This window comes from Octopus bimaculoides, chromosome 25 (genome assembly GCF_046866305.1).
Source record: "Octopus bimaculoides isolate indiv1 chromosome 25, ASM4686630v1, whole genome shotgun sequence".
Taxonomy (NCBI): Eukaryota; Metazoa; Mollusca; class Cephalopoda; order Octopoda; family Octopodidae; genus Octopus; species Octopus bimaculoides.
In genome coordinates, this window is record NC_142952.1 from 20,135,992 (window position 1) to 20,155,057 (window position 19,066).

Here is a 19,066-nt window from a genome sequence, read left to right on the forward strand (position 1 = left end):
GTTGCACCAGTCACTAAGGATTACACTTTGCTGAATAACCTGATTAACTATGCAGGTAACTGGACTGTATTCAACTCTACTAGATATCTTAAGCATCTTGGCAGCAACTCCTAATCAACCAGAGACCTTCCCCGTCTTCATATCTATAATTGCCTTATCTATTATGCTGCTGTCAACTAGGATAGCTAATCCTTCTGTTGAGTTCATGAGGAAGATTCTCTTTTTCCCATTCATTCTCCACATTTAAAAGCCTTTTCTAGTAGTTCTTCCACACCTCTTCTTTTTAGGATCTAAAAGCAAGCATATCTGTTTGTACACACTTCTCTCCCACATCTTGATTCTCTATAACACACTGTCTGACACTGTAAGACATTGGCAAACCGCTTCTTTTCTACTTCTACCCTAGTTAGATAAGCCTCACACCTAGCTTCTCTTTCAGCTATCTGATATGGTTCTTTGCTACCTCGGACAGCTGGAATAACAAAAGTCAACTTTTGCTGTATTTGAAATCTGAATAACTAGACATGGAATTATATAAACCTGCTCAGCATACACTCCCTGTTTAGATTAGCCCACTACTGACACAAATTGAAAATGATAAGAGGGTAGGCTGAAATGTTCATAGGCCAAAAATGGGGTGGTGCTAGAGCTGTGAAACTTGCATGCATTTTCCTAACTAATAACTGCATTGTTTCTTTCCAAGTAAACTGACATTTAACTGTTCAAAGAAGACTTCAAAAGTAACTAGTAGTAGGTATCACTATAAGGTGCCATAGAAAGTATACAAGCAGTTTGGCCATGCAAAAGCACACATTTTGCTTGATCATTTTCATATCAATATACATTTTTCCATGTATAAAATTATATATAATTTTATGTGAACTTTCTTCTCATATAGTTTTAATAAAAATCTGTTACATGTCAGAATCCTTCAATCAACCTAGTATTTCCACCCATTCACAAAGTTTTTTTTCTTATTTTTTTGACTGCTGAATACTAGGCCTTTTTTTTTTATTTCAATGCAGTGGAGCACTGCAGCTCAATTTATTTTGAAAATCATAATCTTGAAGAGGACTGTTTTTACTTCATTTTGATTCAAAAAAAACAAAAAAACCCTCTCAAAGTGGGTAGGTTAGTTAATCATGAAATATAAAAATATAAATTTTATTGTCACTGCCACATCTGGATATGGTGAAAAAGTGCAGTCAATAAAGTGGGTGGTATAATGAAGCTATTTGTCAAACCGATGTATTCCTGCATGCCACGAGGTCAAACAGAACAAAAACCCAGTGCTTCAAATATTGAGTTTGAACCAGAATTTCAAGAAATGGACAAACTAATTAATAGGCATAGGAGTGGTTGTGTGGGAAGTAGCTTGCTTACCAACCACATGGTTCTGGGTTCAGTCCCACTGCGTGGCACCTTGGGCAAGTGTCTTGTACAATAGCCTCGGACCAACCAAAGACTTGTGAGTGGATTTGGTAGACGGAAACTGAAAGAAGCCCATGTGCGTGTGTGTGTATATATATATATATATATATATATATATATGTGTGTGTGTGTGTTTGTTTGTCCCAACAACATCGCTTGGCAACTGAAGCTGGTGTATTTACGTCCCGGTAAGTTAGCAGTTCGTCAAAAGAGACCATTACAATAAGTACTAGGCTTACCAAGTCCTGGGGTTGATTTGCTCGACTAAAGGCAGTGCTCCAGCAAGGTCACAGTCAAATGATTGAAACAAATAAAAGAATATTTCTATGAAAAAAGAAAGGAAACAAAAAACCACTAAATGAAACTACATAAGTTTTCTAGAGCCCAAAATTAGCATGGAATCATATTGAGAATGTTTATCTCCTCACATTGCTTTAAGAAAGTGGTGAGCAATGGCTGAATTTTACATATTGGATATTCTTGTAGATGCAAATAGTGTAAAAATGAAAACAAAATTTGACTAAAAAGTTGGAAACATCCCACTAAAATATAGAATATCCAACTTATGTGAGAGTCCTGATCTGAAACTACCATTTATAGCTATTTTTAATGGTCCTTTGAAACTTTATTGAAATATCAGTTCTCAAAATCTCAGGATTTATTTAGTTCTATACCAACTAAAAATTACCAGAACCCAAACCCTTGTGGTTTGTACTTTTGGATTTAGCTAGGCTGAAAACACTGCGAAATTGCTATTGTTACATGTAACAAACTAGGCCTAGATAGATATTTTTAAAAAATTGCAAAAACAATTTTCCAGAACCTGAAAAAAAAAAAAAAAAAAAAAAAAGAAAAAGAAAAAAAGACAACTGCTATACCACAGACACTTTTAATTTCTGTAATGTGAAGATGATTATCATCTCAGTTTCAAAGATATGTCATCACAAATATGGTTAATTATTCACTTAGGCCAATCAGTCAACATTTTAACCAATTCACTGATCATTCAAATTGTCATATTTCCTCAAATATTCATCCAAATTTCACAAATGAGGTATCAAAGTGTTTCTTATTGGATGCTCTCCAAGAAAAAATTCAATAGAAATTACAATTAAACATTTTTTTGAAATTCAGTGATACCTACTAGCAGTGATTTCTCTCGAAAATGGACAAAATTTGGCATTGTGGTGTTATTAAGTACCTGCAGAAAAAGGGTTTAGCCCCCAAGGACATGCTGACATGGGCAGTTGACCCAAGGTCTGGACAACTTGTAAGTGCTACCACCAAGAAAAGTTTGACTATACATCAAATAGCCAATGCTATTAGCATATCCCGCGAGAGAGTTGACAATTCTCTGCACAATGAACTTGACATAACAAAGGTTTTTGCTGAATGAGTGTCAGGTCTTCTGACAACTGATCACATTATGGGAAAATCTGACATTGTTTGAGGTAAATCTGGTTTCCTCTAACATTTCAAAGCCAGGATGAGTGTTGGGTTCATGAGAGCTAGAGACAATCCATGCAGTGGAAACACCCCTCCTCAACTGCTCCAAAGAAGGCCAAGGTTATTTCATCTGCAGGGAAGGAGAAGGCCTCAGGTTTTGGAATGCAAAAAGCACTGTGTTTATTGACTATTTTTAAAAGGGTCACACCATCAATGGTAAGTACTGTGCCAACTTGCGGAGGTAATTACAAAAGGAAATCAAGACCAAACACCCAGCAAAAACTGACGAAAGGCGTTTTGTTCTATCAAGACAATTCTCCAGCACACAAGTCCTTCGTTTCAATATCTGTATATACGACTGTGGCTTTGAACTGGTTGATCGTCGTCTCTATTCTCCTGATTTAGCCCCATCTGACTCATCTGTTCCTCAACATAAAAAGACACTTAGCTGGGAATCTGTATTGCAGTGATGATGATGCCATATCTGCAGTTGATGACTTTTGTGACCAATAGCGTGAAAGCTTTTTTACCAATGAGATCCAAGCACTGCAACACCAAATGAAGTATGTGGATCGCAAAGGGGACCGTGTTGAAAATAAACTTCATTTAGTAACATTCCATGAGAGTATCTTGGTCAGTCTATTAACTTTTCAGCAGACCCTCATATAAGTTTTAGCTTTTTTACATCTTTAAAAATGAATTTTATGTTAAAAAAGCATTAAAGCTTTAAAAGTATTTGAATGTAAATGGATAAAAGTATATAGTTGTAAAAAGGGTGGATCTTTCTAGAATAAAAATGGCAGCTTTGATGTTTCAGCCCTATAGCTTCAAGAAGCTCTAAGTCAATTTTAATGTGGCACTGACAATATATTTCTATCAATTTCAAAGATAACTTTTGATGCAAATACAGAAAGATCCAATAAATTTCATAGGCATCAACAAATATTTTCATTACTCGTTTTATAACTTTTCAAAATGCCAAAAACTCAATCTTAAAGAAAAAGTAGTACATATACAAATGTTTCTCTCTCTCTGCCTGTGTGTGTGCGCGCACACACACACATACATGTAAATATCTAAATTATAATGAAATTCTAATTTAATCAGAAACAAAATTTCTTGGAATCGGCATTTCCAAGAGAATAATTGATTGGAGAAAAAAATTGTGTACACACCTTAATTGATCTGCAAAGATGGTGAGGCCATGCTAGTGTAGAGGGGCTGTCTGTCTTTTCGACAATACCTCCCAGCAAATCCTGTTGAGTAGGAGGGAGTAAAAATTTGCACTTTAAACTTTATCAGATGTTAAATTCTGAGCAATGTTAATTCTCAGTTTTTAAGTTCTTAGGTACAACAAATATCAATACAACCTAAAACATAGATAAAGTATTTAATAAAAAATCTTTAACAGTAATCATACACTATAATACTTTTCAAATAAGTAGATAATGAAATCAAACATTTTTTAATGCAGACACTGCCCCACACTTTTTTTTTATATATTTTGAAATTTAATATTCAAGGATAAATTTTAAATCACATATTGAACTTTAAATATTCACTCATACAAGTAATGCTTTATTCCTTTAATTGTTTTTGTAAAGTTAAAAGTCACCAATATATATGCAGATTTTAATAGTCTCTTCTTGAATTTTCATTATTTAGAATTAAAAAAAGAATTAAACCTCTGCCACTGCACCAAAAAGTTCAGAAATTGCAAACAATGCTTTCAGTGTTGCTTTTTGCTTTTGTATTTTAAAGTAAAATAAAGTTCAGAAAAGCATGAAACATCACTTAATGTTGAAATTTACTAATTTATCAAGCACGGATTAAAAAAGATAGAGGGGGAGAGGGTAACTATCCTTATTAGACTCACAAGAGCAATGGTTAAATAATTTAAGGGGATGATATAGGGAATGCTATGTGCAAAGACAACTGGAATCCCCTCACAGTTGGAGAGAGAAAGCCAGCCATGTCACCATCCTTAGCTATTGCTTGCGCTTCTTTTCCATCTCTCATGGTTTCCTTGACTTCACCTGTTTCCTTACCATTCCTACTGACTTCTGCATGCAACCCTTCTTTCCACACACCAGACTTTCTCCTTCCCCCAACTTGTAACTATCCTTGCACACTCCATCACTAAAAAACATATAGTGTAACAGATGTAAAAAAATGTGTAGGAAATGAATATGAAAACAAAAAGGGGAAAGCAATAGGGGTGGGAAATTTCACAAGATCTGGGTTTTTCCTTCATAACTTATAGGAAATTTTGTTTTTTTTTTTAAATTAAATTTTATATAATTACCTTTCAACCGGCATAGATTATGATTATGAAGAAGTTTGTGGGAAAATATTTTCCAAGGTGTAAGGAGAAGACTTCGGAAAATTTACAAGATCCAAGTTTTTCGCCCATAACTTGCTGACAGTTTATCATGGATAGCAGGTATAAATCCAAATTTTAAATATTCCTCTGAATATTGACAAACTTTTTTACTTGTACTACTCGTCTTATGTATTTTTGAATTGGCATAACTATAGATTTCTGTGCCCCTGACTTTGGATGATCATAACTTTCAGAAAAATGGAAATTTTTTAATGAAATTGTCTATGAATATGTGTTATGTAGATTGTAGATTCCAAAAAAAGCTCAAACGTGGAATTATTCCATTCAATATCATGTTTATTATAGAGATTATGCAACAAATTATGCTTTACACTTCTATATTTAACTGTGCATGTATATTCCTTATTTTTGCTTCTGGTGTCGGAAAGATTTCCTCCCACCCCACCCCATTTTCTCGCAAAGTATTGTTCTTTGCATTTTTTTTTTTGCCAAAAATCCACCTTTTCGGATAGATTCTGGAAAATTGCCAGAAATCGGAATTTTTAAATTGGACGATTTGACTGGGGACTGGCGAACCAGATGGCTACACCAGGCTCCAATCTGATTTGGCAGAATTTCTACAGCTGGATGCCCTTCCTAACACCAACTCCGAGAGTGTAGTGGGTGCTTTTACATGCCACCGGCACTAAGGCCAGTCAGGCGGTACTGGCAACGGCCACGCTCAAAATGGTGTATTTTACGTGCCACCTGCACAGGAGTCAGTCCAGTGGCACTGGCAACGATCTCGCTCGAATGTTTTTTCACGTGCCACTGGCACAAGTGCCAGTAAGGCGACGCTGGTAACGATCACGCTCAAATGGTGCTATTTACGTGCCAATGGCATGGAAACCAGACAGCTGCTCTGGCAATGATCATACTCGGACGGTGCTCTTAGCACTCCACTGGCACAGATGCCCCAACAGGTCTTCGCAAGCTGAGTTTAGTGTCCAATGAAGGAGAGGTTGGTATGAGTGTCAGTCATCGAATTTGGTTCGATTTCGATTTCACTTGCCTCAACAGGTTTTTGCAAGTGGAGTTTAGTGTCCAATGAAGGAAAGGTACACATAAGTGGGCTGGCTACACCCCTGGCAGAGGCCTCGGATTATGGTCTCACTTGACTTGCCGGGTCTTCTCATGTACAGCATATTTCCAAAGGTCTTGGTCACAAGTCATTGCCTCGGTGAGGCCTAATCTTCGAAGGTCATGCTTCATCACCTCATCCTAGGTCTTCATGGGTCTACCTCTTCCACAAGTTCCTTCAACCGCTAGGGTGTGGAAATTTTTCACACAGCTATCCTCATCCATTCTCGCCACATGACCATACCAGCACAATCGTCTCTCTTGCACACCACAACTGATGCTTTTTAGGTTCAACTTTTCTCTCAAGGGATTACACACTGTCGAGTATGCACACTGACATTACACATCCATCAGAGCATACTGGTATCATTCCTTGCTAGCTTACGCATGTCCTCAGCTGTCACGGCCCATGTTTCACTGCCATGTAGCATGGCTGTTCGTACACATGCATCATACAGTCTGCCTTTTACTCTGAGCGAGAGGCCCTTTGTCACCAGCAGAGGTAAGAGCTCTCTGAACTTTGCCCAGGCTATTCTTATTCTAGCAGCTACACTTTCAGCACCCCCCCCCCTACTAATTTGGTCACCTAGATAATGGAAGCTATCAACTGCATCTAGTTTTTCTCTCTGGAATGTGGCAGAAGTTGTTTTCTGCACATTTTCAGTGTTTATTGCTCCTGAACATACAAAAACTAACTTCCCAGTTAGCCTTCCTTTGAAATTGCTGCACCTCTTATGTGTCCAGCAGGGCCATTTACCTGAAGGGGTTTGTGTTTTGTTTACCTCCCTACTTATTAGGACTTTGGTTTTAGCTAGGTTGACTCTAAGGCCCTTCGATTCTAGTCCTTGCTTCCTCACCTGAAACTTCTCTAGTTCTGATAGTGACTCAGCAATTAGCGCAAGGTCATCAGCATAGAGGAGCCCCCAGAGGCATCCTGTCTTGAATTCCTGTGTTATTGACTGGAGGACTATGATAAATAGGAGGGGGCTGAGGACTGAACCTTGGTGGACCCCTATCTCTACCCAGAATTCTTCACTGTACTTGTCTTCAACCCTCACCTTACTGACAGCGTCTCTGTACATGGCTCACACAGCTCTCACTAACCATTCTTCTATCCCTAGTTTCCTCATTGACCACCAGATAAGGAATCAGGGGACCCTGACAAAAGCTTTCTCCATGTCAATGAAAGCCAGATACAGAGGTTTATCTTTGGCTAGGTATTTCTCCTGCAGCTGTCTTACCAGAAATATAGCATCAGTGGTGCTTTTCCCTGGCACAAACCCAAACTGCATCTCATCTACACTGACTCTCTCCCTAATTAGTTGGGATATGACCCTCTCCTTGACCTTCATTACTTGGTCCATCAACTTGATACCTCTGTAATTATTTGTATCTAAAGTGTCACCTTTACCTTTGTAGCAATTGACTATGGTGCTGCTACACTAGTCATTGGGTATGACTCCTTCGTGTATCACCTGGTTAACAATACGAGTGACTAGGCTATAGCCGACACTGCCAGATATTTTGAGCATCTCTGCAGTGATTCCTGATGGGCTGGGGACTTTCCCTGTCTTCATACTCTTAGTTGCTTTATCTACCACGGTACTGTCAACTTGGATAGCTGGTCCCTCTGTTGGGTCGATATTCGGCAGACTCTTTTTCTCCCATTCATTCTCTTTATTGAGCAAACTTTCATAGTGGCGTCTCCAAACCTCTCTCTTTGCGGCCTTGTTTAGAGCAAGTGTACCATCATCCATGTGGACACATTTCTCTCCTACAACACCACGATTCTCTCTCACACACTGTCTTGCAACATGAAATACCTCAAGTCTTTGGTCCTCACAGCACAGAACACTGACAATTTTTTTTCTTATCTGCTTCCCCTCTGGCTAAATAAACCTGTCATCTAGCTTCCCTTCTGGCAGTCTGATACAATTCCCTGCTACCACCGTTCTTCCAGTCCTTCCAGGCCTGTTTCTTTTGTCTAATAGCCCTGTCAACAACATTGTACCACTACCACATTATTTTGGTCGTGAGGAGACTTTGCACCATCCACAGATCTGGTCAGTGGCCCTCAGTTCTCTAAATTAGCCCCTAATTGTTTTCCCCTAAAATTCCCATATCCTCGGAATCTACATAGTCCGAGGTATATTTGTAGAGAATTTCATTAAAAAATATCCATTTTCTTGAAAGTTAAGATGAATTAGACTCCAGTGAATTTTCTGAAATTCCCCACCCTAACTCCTCCTAAAACACCCCCCATCACCAAATTTTGTATATTCGGAACCTACATGATATAACACATATTCATAGACAATTTCTCTTTAAAAATATCTATATTTTTGAAAGTTATGATCATCAAAAGGCAGTGTGTACATGTGCGCGCGAAAATTGGGTCTTTTCAGATCCCGGAAATCTGTTATGCCTTTGAATCAAAAAGATTTTAGTATAAAATTTCCGGAAAATATGCTCAAAAAGAAACAAAAATTATTCCGTGAATCTTCTCAGCTGCAAGGATGGAAGTTTTTCTTATCTTTTTGCTGAATTCACAAACTGACAGGCGGGAATAAAATGACCTGTTAAATTTCATCTCTTTCCATACATATATATATATATATATCATCATCATCATCGTTTAACATCCGCTTTCCATGCTAGCATGGGTTGGACGATTTGACTGAGGACTGGTGAAACCAGATGGCTACACCAGGCTCCAATCTGATTTGACAGAGTTTCTACAGCTGGATGCCTTTCCTAACGCCAACCACTCAGAGAGTGTAGTGGGTGCTTTTACGTGTCACCCGCACGAAGGCCAGTCAGGTGGTACTGGCAACGGCCACTCTCAAGACGGTGTATTTTATGTGCCACCAGCACAAGAGCCAGTCCAGGGGCACTGGCAACGAGCTCGCTCGAAAATCCTACGAAGGCCAGTCAGGCGGTACTGACAATGGCCACGCTCAAAATGGTGTATTTTGTGTGCCACTCGCACAAGAGCCAGTCCAGGGGCACTGGCAACGATCTCGCTCGAAAGTCCTTAGACATGCCGCGGGCACAAGTGCCAGAAAGGCGATGCTGGGCACAGGTGCCATCACAATTTCGCTTTCGCTTGCCCCAATAAGTCTTTGTATCCAATGAAGGAGACGATGTTGGCATGGGTGCCAGTCGTCGAATTTAACTCGATTTCGATTTCACTTGCCTCAACAGGTCTTCGCAAGTGGAGTTTCGTGGACTGGCTGAGGCCTCAGATTTAGATCTCACTTGGCTTGCTGGGTTTTCTCACACACAGCATTTGGCAGAGTTTCTACAGCTGGATGCCCTTCCTAAACGCCAAACACTCAGAAAGTGTAGTGGGTGCTTTTACGTGCCATCGGCATGAAGGCCAGTCAGGCGGTATACGTGTGTGTGTGTGTGTGTGTGTGTGTGTGTGTGTTTGTTTGCGTTATGAGTTCCATAAATCTCTCTCTCTGTCCTCTCTTCCTTCACTGATGCTACCCCTCACTTCCACTCCATTTCAACCCATTCAATTCTTTCATCCCTCACTGTTGCCAGAGAGACACATCCGCACACATAAGTGTCTCCAGTTTATTTCTTCATAGGGAATTAAGATGGCATTGACCGACTAGTTCTATACTACATACACACACGCACACACCACACCACACACGCATTTGTAATTACCTTCTCACACACCACTGAATCGAAGGAGATAATATTCCCTCTTTAGTGACATCAGATCTTATGAATATGATGAAAACGACCTGTTGTCTCTAAAGTATCCAAAATTTGATTAAAATTGTCCACAGAAGGGATGTAAAGACTCATTCTCAAATTTCCCCTTTCTATATTGGTGTACTAAACTGTGTACAAGAGGTATAAAAATTCAGCATAACTACACATGCCTCACCAAAATGTTACCATGCTACATGTTGCTATACATGCACAACATATTATTGGCTATTGTAATACTGACATCATCCTCGCAAACCTATTATGTTATCAAAAAAATATAACAACCATATATATATGTATAATAGTTACCACGTGAACTGCAATGAAAAAATATGAGAAAGATATGGTGTAATTTTTTTCTGCAGGGGTTCCTTGAGACATAATTTATTTTAAGGGTTACGCATGGATAAAAAGGTTGAGAAACTCTGCTCTACACACTCCAATCTCATTTTCATCATGGCTATCAATTCTTTAAATAACGTCATCCCTTATGATGTATCCAGAACCCAACCAACTGCATCAACTTTTTAATGACATTATAAATTACATAAATCTTTACATGTGTTTCATTAGTGTATCCTAGTACAACATGCAATAATTGTTACAGACAATTGCATATTGTGCTTAGAATACCAGATCATCATCATCATCATCATCATCATCATCGTTTAACGTCCGCTTTCCATGCTAGCATGGGTTGGACGATTTGACTGAGGACTGGTGAAACCGGATGGCAACACCAGGCTCCAGTCTGATTTGGCAGAGTTTCTACAGCTGGATGCCCTTCCTAACGCCAACCACTCAGAGAGTGTAGTGGGTGCTTTTACGTGTCACCCGCACGAAAACGGCCACGCTCGAAATGGTGTCTTTTATGTGCCACCCGCACAAGCCAGTCCAGGGGCACTGGCAACGATCTCGCTCGAAAATCCTACAGGAGCCAGTCAGGCGGTACTGGCAACGGCCACGCTCAAAATGGTGCATCTCATGTGCCACCCGCACAAGAACCAGTCCAGGGGCACTGGCAACGATCTTACTTGGCTTGCCGGGTCTTCTCACGCACAGCCCATTTCCAAAGGTCTCGGTCCGTAGTCATCGCCTCGGTGAGGCCCAATGTACGAAGGTCTTGCCTCACCACCTCAGCCCAGGTCTTCCTGGGCCTACCTCTTCCACGGGTTCCCTCAACTGTTAGGGTGTGGCACTTTTTCACGCAGCTATCCTCCTCCATTCTCACCACATGTCCATACCAGCGCAATCGTCTCTCTTGCACGCCACAACTGATGCTTCTAATGTTCAGCTTTTCTCTCAAGATACTTACACTCTGACGGGTATTCACATTGACATTACACATCCAGCGGAGCATACTGGCTTCATTCCTTGCGAGCTTACGTATGTCCTCAGCAGTTACAGCCCATGTTTCACTGCCATGTAGCATGGTTGTTCGTACGCATGCGTCATACAGTCTGCCTTTTACTCTGAGTGAGAGTCCCTTTGTCGCCAGCAGGGGTAAGAGCTCTCTAAACTTTGCCCAGGCTATTCTTATTCTAGCAGCTACACTTTCAGCGCACCCACCCCCACTACTAACTTGGTCGCCCAGATAGCGGAAGCTATCGACTACCTCTAGTTTTTCACCCTGGAATGAGATAGAAGTTGTTTCCTGTTTGTTTGCAGTCTTTATTGCACCTGAACATCTGCCACAAACAAAAACTAACTTGCTAGTTAACCTGCCTTTGATGTTGCTGCACCTCTTATGTGTCCATAGCTTGCAGATCATCAGAAGTAATATGTAATTTAATCAATTGTTGGTTATCTACTTTAGTTGATAGGCATAGCAAAACTGAAAATTGTGTATAATCTGAAAGTTATACTATAAGGAAAGGAATGTTATTTTTATTAGTGAGATAAAGAAAGAAGGTGAGAAAGAATGCAGTCAGGATTCCAAAGAAGAGAAGAAATTGACTCCTAAACTATTTGGATCAAAGAAAGTATAAAGTTAACAACAAATGGCTAAGCATTTGGTGGTAGAAAAGTTTGGACAGTACATGCCTATTCATTCATATGTGCTCATGCATACAAAAGGTAGTACAAATACTCACTTACATGCATACATGCACACTTCATTTTTTATTACTGTACCATTACCTAGCTCAAGGAGAGAAGAAAATAAGAGCTCAATCTCATTTGTGACAGTAAACAATTTTGTTCATATATCTAGAATTGGGGTGTATGCTAGTCACCTACTGGTCAGGTTCATAAGGTCAGGTTATAAGTGTGTGCCCTTATCTCATGTGAAAAGTCATAAATGAGGGTCACTGTAATACCAACAGTGTCATTCATTTCCAGTGTTCTGGAAACAGAAAGAGTACCCCAAAATTTAAAAAAATCTGCCTCAATACACATGCACAGATATAGGAAGGTTTCTACACAGATCCTACCCAAATGTCATTTACAAAGTATTGATCAACAAAGAGCAACAGTAGAAGACACCAACCCAGTACATTGTGCAGAAGAAATCTAGAACACATTGTGAAACAACCATGTCCATTTTTCCTTTTCTATCCACCAGTTTGGAAGCACTATAAAAAGATTATGGATGCCATGCTACTTCTTAGAATGCACTCAGTGTTGAATCCCCAATTAATGATAATAGAGATTAATAAAGTTTAACCCTTTTGACACCAACCCACCAGAGACAAACTTTCTGTTTAAAGTGATTTGTATTAAAACTCCAAATTTCTATATCAGTTTACATTTTAATAATGACAAAACTATTTTATTAAATTCTTCATTATTTTAACTATTCTCCCTTACACTTTTGCCGTCTCCTACTCTTTCCCTCCAGCTGGGTAGCCATATATCTCCTCTACAACAGCACACCTATTTCTGTCCTTATTCTTGGTCACTCTCTCTCACTGGTTAACTATGTACCTCCTCTATAGCAAGACACCTATTCTGTCACACTAACCTTTCATCATCTGACATGAGTACCCCTCCTCAAATGCCTCTGCCCATCTCATAATTCCTTGTCTTGCAAGTTACATGGTGACCCTGCCAGTGCTGGTGCCATGCAAAAAGCATCCAGTCCACACTGTAAAGTGGTTGGCATTTGGAAGGGCATCCAGCTGTAAAAATCATACCAAAACTAACCTTGTCTGTGCTAGTGCCACGTAAAAAGCATTGAGTCCACTCTGCAGAATGGCTGGTGTTAGGAAGGACATCCAGCCATAAAAACCCTGCCAAAACACAGTAGCATAGGGAATTTTTCTACTTGGCCAGCTCCTGTGAACTGTCCTATCCATGCATGCATGGGAAATGGACAGTAAATGATGATGATGATGATAAATATGCTAATGAAAGGTTTAAAGAGCTAAATATTAAGTAACAGCAAAAGATTTTCTCATGTTATAAAACCTCAAACTTTTATAACATGAACAAATTAGTTCCATTAGTTAGGGAAGATGAAAGATCAAGACCAGGATATTTTGCACAAACTACAAAAAAGAGTTTATTACTTCACAGGACTCAAAATTTCATGTGGAACAGAAAGAATTACTTATCAATCCTGCAGCACAAATAGGCAGGAGAGATGAGGCATTTGTGATGATATAACTACTGTTTCTTTGGCAATCCAAACATTACTAAAGTCTTCATTTTGTCATAGTATTGTAGCCTAGATTTGCAGCTCTTGTGAAGTGATATGTAGCTACAAAAAATAAATTAAAAATTTTTTTAAATCTCAAAATATTATTGAAACATTATTATAAGCATGGCTGTGTGGTAAGAAGCTTGCTTCTGAAGTACATGGATTTGGATTCAGTCCCACTGCATGGCACCTTGGGCAAGTGTCTACTATAGCCCTAGGCCTTTTGAATGGATGTGGTAGACAAACTGAAAAATGTTTGTCATGTATATGTGTTTGTCCCAACAAATGGTGTTAGGTTGTTTATATCCTTGTAACTTAGTGGTTTGGTAAAGGAGCCTGGTAGAACAAGTACCAGGCTTAAATGTTCTGGGGTTGATTTGTTTGACTAAATCCTTCAAGGTAGTGGCCCAGCCTGGCCACAGTCCAACAACTGAAACAAGTTAACACATATATATGAAGTCTTAGTATAAGCTATATATTGTAAATTTGAATAAGCTTGAGAAGAAGCTCAGTTTTATTTGTGACTTAATACAACTGGCATAGGGTATTACAATGTTTCGCCTCCCTAAATGTCTTGCAAAAATACACAAGTATCTTCTATAGTCCTACTGTGTGGTACATTGGGAAGTGTCTTCTACAATGCAGTAATCCCTCGCCATATCATAGTTCATTATTTAAGCTTATGTTGATTCCTGTGGTGTAGTTTTGCATTTATAACAAAATAAATACATACAAATTATAAAAATAGAAAAAATATACAGTACAGTAGTTTCTACTTCATAGATTTTCATTTATCGGTGGGGATGGGGTGGAACCTAACAACTGCGATAGTCTAGCAATTGCTGTAGACCTACTGCATGGTACCTTGGGCAAGTGTCTTCTACTATAGTCCCTTGTGAGTGAATTTGGTACATGAAAACCAAAATAGCTCAGCGTATGTATGTATACCCTTGTCTTGACATCATGTAATGCTTGTAAATGAATATTATCATCATCATATAAGCGATGTTGTCGGTTTCCAGTCTTCAGTGAAAAATGTGTCTGGCCATTACGAAATATTATCTTGCTTGGAAACAGGTGAGGGTTGGTGACAAGAATGACATCAGGCTATAAAAAAATCACTTTTGAATTCTTGTCTGATTAAATGATAGGTGTACATACACACAGACATGATGATGTGTGTTAAAGAGTTGTGCTGATGGAACTAGATTGTTAAAATGAGTGGTTGCAAAGCAAAACATTGGTCAACATTCTATACTACAAACATCAGATGTTGAGCCTCACAGAAATGACGAAAGATTGAGATCATTGGTGATTTGCTAGCTTGAGAAGACCCATCCAAGTAAAATTGTGATGATAAAGGTATGTCATTTATGTCCATGCTACTACACACAATCTGTTCCTGGCAAATTTCCCTCCCTCAATTATCTAACACCCCCATTCCTTCACCAGGATAGCATCCACTTCTATCGCCCACTCTCAGCACACTGAACTTGTCCACTCACCTTATCCAATCCTCTGTACCATTTCACATATAAACATCCCTGTAACTTGAGTATACACATAATCTCTTTTTCCAGCCGGGGTAGCCATGTATCTACTCTACAGAAAGATCCCAGTTTCTGTCCTCTATCATACTCCATCCTCTCATCATCTGACAGAGTCACCCTACTACATTATGTGTCTTGTTTTGCAAGCTACATGGTGATCTTGGTGGTGTAGGTGCCAGGTAAAAAGTACCCAGTACATTGTATAGTGGTTGGCTTTAGGAAGGGCATCCAGCTATAGAAACAATGTCAAAGCGGACAGCTTGCAAGCATGAAAAGTGGATTTTAAATGATGACTACAACCATGGGTTGACTAATAACCCGTGAAGAAATAAGTAGACAGAAGTTAATGAGGATTGTCATGTGTTTGGACATGTATGATTTCACCTTGCTTTTACAGAATAGTCATCACTGTTTAATGTCCACTTCTCCATACGTACTCAAACAAGCTTCTTTCAGTTTCCATCTATCAAATCCACTAATGAAGGTTTGGTTGGTCAAGTGACATCTGTCCAAAAATCTTCATTGCAAGCAAATAATGAATTCCACACAGTAGCAACCTGCTGACACTGAGTTCTTGATAAAAGGAGAGGTGCAGGACACCCTGCACCCACAAAAGGCCCAAAGTTATTTACAGAGGTGACTACTGACAAGAGCAGTGTGTGCAGATGGAGAGTAATTTAAAGGGAAAACCAACATTGAAGTCAAGCCATGCAGTGAAACCAACAACTACAACCACTGACACAAACCACCAGTAGGTGGATAAACTGATTCATGTTGACAGACAGGTCACAATTCATGAACTTGCTGCACAACCAGATCATATCATAATGCATTATAGAATATGGAAGCCTTCATATATCAAAATGCATGAGCAAAGTGAGTTTCTTGGCAAGTGACATCTAACATCAAAGAGAAATGATCTGAGCTAATCTGCTGAAAGTGTTTGAATCCAATCAAGGCCAGTCAACACTCCAATCTGATGACAGGGGATGAAACATGAACATTTTTTTTTTATTGAACCAGACATGAAGAATCTGTCCATGGAATGGTATCACACTTCTTTAAAGTCTAAAGAAATTTAAGAGCCAGTGATAGATACGGGAAGTAATAGTGACTGTTTCAGGGGATGACAAGAGTAACATTCTCATGATTTTCTAAAAGATGGCTACTTCATGAAAAGCAGAGACACTCAAGAGGCTTAAAAAGGAAGTGACTGAACATGAATCTGAAAACAAACCATATTCACCATGACAATGCTTGACCATATATGTGTAACAACAAATCAAATGACTGGCAGATTGGGATCCCCCCCCCCCCCACCTACACTGAACTTGAATCTGGCAGTTTTCAACTTCCACTTCTTCAACCCAATGAAAGACTCTTCAAGGAGGGAGGAGGGCTATAATTTGATGACACAAACAAGGTGTACAACAATGCACACTTGGATTCTGTTGAAGTGGATTCGAGAGTTGGGTTAAACAAGGGTGCAAATGCATTGCTTGTGATGGGGACTATGAATAGTGCCTTTAGGAAGAGTATGTATATTCTATAAATATATCTTTTGCTTGCTTCAGACATTAGATTGCAGCAGTGTTGGGGGAACAGAAATTTTGTTAAATGAAACCACTCTAGTAAGTTTTTTTAAAAAAAAGTCTGGTACCTATTCTATCAATCTCTTTTGCAAAATGACTAAGTTACAGGGATGTAAACATACTCTATTTTTGATATGCTCAGCTCAGAAATGTTTAAGACACTTGCTCTTGCACTTATGCATGGTGCTAGTCTCCTGTTGTAGGAACCAGCAGTAGTTACCCATCATGTGTGGATTGAACCGGCTTTGATGCCTTATTTCTATCTCAGATATGTCCTGGTCAAACTTCTCACCATGCTCATCACTAATAACATCAAGATTCAATGGGAAAAAAAAAAAATCAAGATGAGAATGCAAGAAGTGCATTTTAAGGGACATTTAGCATCCCATTCTTTCATATGTTGTTAGCATGTCGCTTATTAAATCAGCATAGTTTTCAGCTCTGGTTTCCAAGAAAGTTCTCAACTAACACAAATGAATCCCATGCTGTCAGCTCAACTAGATTCAGTTAACCTCTAAATTTGCCACCAGACATCAACTCTGATCTCAGGTCCAATGAAATTGCCTGCTTTCAGTTTTGTGTTCCTTTTCTCTGCACCAAATTTTAGTTTTAGGTACTGGAAGCCACAACCATCATGTGTCATTGCTTTTACAAAGTTTTTTATGAGGCCAAGTTTGATGTAAGGGGGTGGAAGGAAGATCTTTTGCGGGTCTACCAGTGGCATATGCTGCACATTGTACCGACCAACTACGCACTCATTTCTATTAGGCCAGTCTTTTACAGTGTAATGATTGCTGTCATCACGGCTGTTCCAAACACACAAGAAGCACATATTTTTGGTATATCCCAGCTGCAGTCCTAGGAAGAAGGAAATCACCTTAAAATCAGCACAAATATTCCACTTATGAACCGAGTAATTAACTCCTTTCAGAATGAGTTCCATCAATTCATAAGTTTCTTCCATACTGACAAACATGACCCACAGGAATGGAAGGTTTTTCATTGCCAACATGTAACAACACAGCTCTGAGGCTAACCATACTTGAGTATAAATGATCTCCTTTTGTTAACCACATGCACATGTCCTAGTTTTTGCATGGTGCATTAACGTCAGTACAGAAACAAGCATTATTTTCTTGCTTGAAAAAGACAGATAAGCCATCATGGCAAGAACGGAAAATGGAAATTTCAAATGAAGACCGCTTTCATTTTAGCTTATTTATTAATAAGGCCGATATCTGGCCGAAAAGTATAGTTATAATCTTACGCATGTCCATAACTCAAAATCCTGACATGCTAGAACAATTCTGAGTGCAGATTCACTAATGATATATCTGAAAATTAATATTAACAAAGAGAATAGAGTGAGCAACTCATTTTATTGCAGTTCTATAATTGTTTCATTACCGTTTTATCAAAAGTTTATTATGGCTGGAATATAATATTACAAAAAAATACTGATTTGATCTATTATTTCACATATTCTATAGTAATGCATTGAGAAAACAATTGTAGAATTATGCAATAAACGAGTTACTCAATCCCTTCTCTTTGTTAATGCTTAGCTTATTTGTCATTAGACTGCAGCCCTGATGGGACACCACCTTGAAGAATTTTAGCTGAACGAATTAATCCCAATGCTTATTTTTTAAAAGCATGGTACCTATTCTCTCCGTCTCCTTTGCTGAACCAACAAGTCATGGGGACGTAATCACACCAACACCATTGTAAAGAGGTAGCAAGAGGAAACTGCACACATACACAATGGGCTTCTTTCAGTTTCCATATACTAAATCCACTCACAAGACTGGTTGTCTTGAGGTTATAGAAGACACCCAAGGTGTTACACAGTGGGACAATCTGGAAGCAAACTTCTTTCCACACAGTCCCACATGCATATACATTCTATACAGATAACATACAAGTAATGGACAAGGTGATTGTGTGTATATAGCAGTCGTTCCCAAAATTTTCATTACCAAGGACGGCTTTTACTGAAATGAGTTTTCCCACGGACCCCATGATATTGAAAGGTCTGTCAGCTTAAAATGTTCACAGACGCTCAGTACTACCTTGCGGGCAGGGTGGGAACCACTAGTATATAGGGTTATTGTACATAGTGAGAGAAGGAAATTGTATATAGTTGGATATATGGTGCACAGTGTGCGATAGAATAACTAAAATTAGATTCCTTTTTACCTAGCGAAATCAGTTT

At 39.0% G+C, this 19,066-nt stretch overlaps 1 protein-coding gene across 2 annotated transcripts in view; it reads right to left on the reverse strand.

Annotated features, from left to right (window-relative positions):
- Positions 1-19,066, reverse strand: part of LOC106882466 (protein tyrosine phosphatase type IVA 2) — a 68,447-nt gene that overhangs the window by 45,129 nt on the left and 4,252 nt on the right. The window contains exon 2 of one of the 2 annotated variants that reach the window (XM_052976320.2): positions 4,053-4,133. The exons of the other annotated variant lie outside the window; for it this stretch is intronic. The gene's annotated coding sequence lies outside the window, so the exon portion shown is untranslated. The remainder of the gene's footprint in view (positions 1-4,052; positions 4,134-19,066) is intronic. 2 annotated transcript variants of the gene reach the window in all.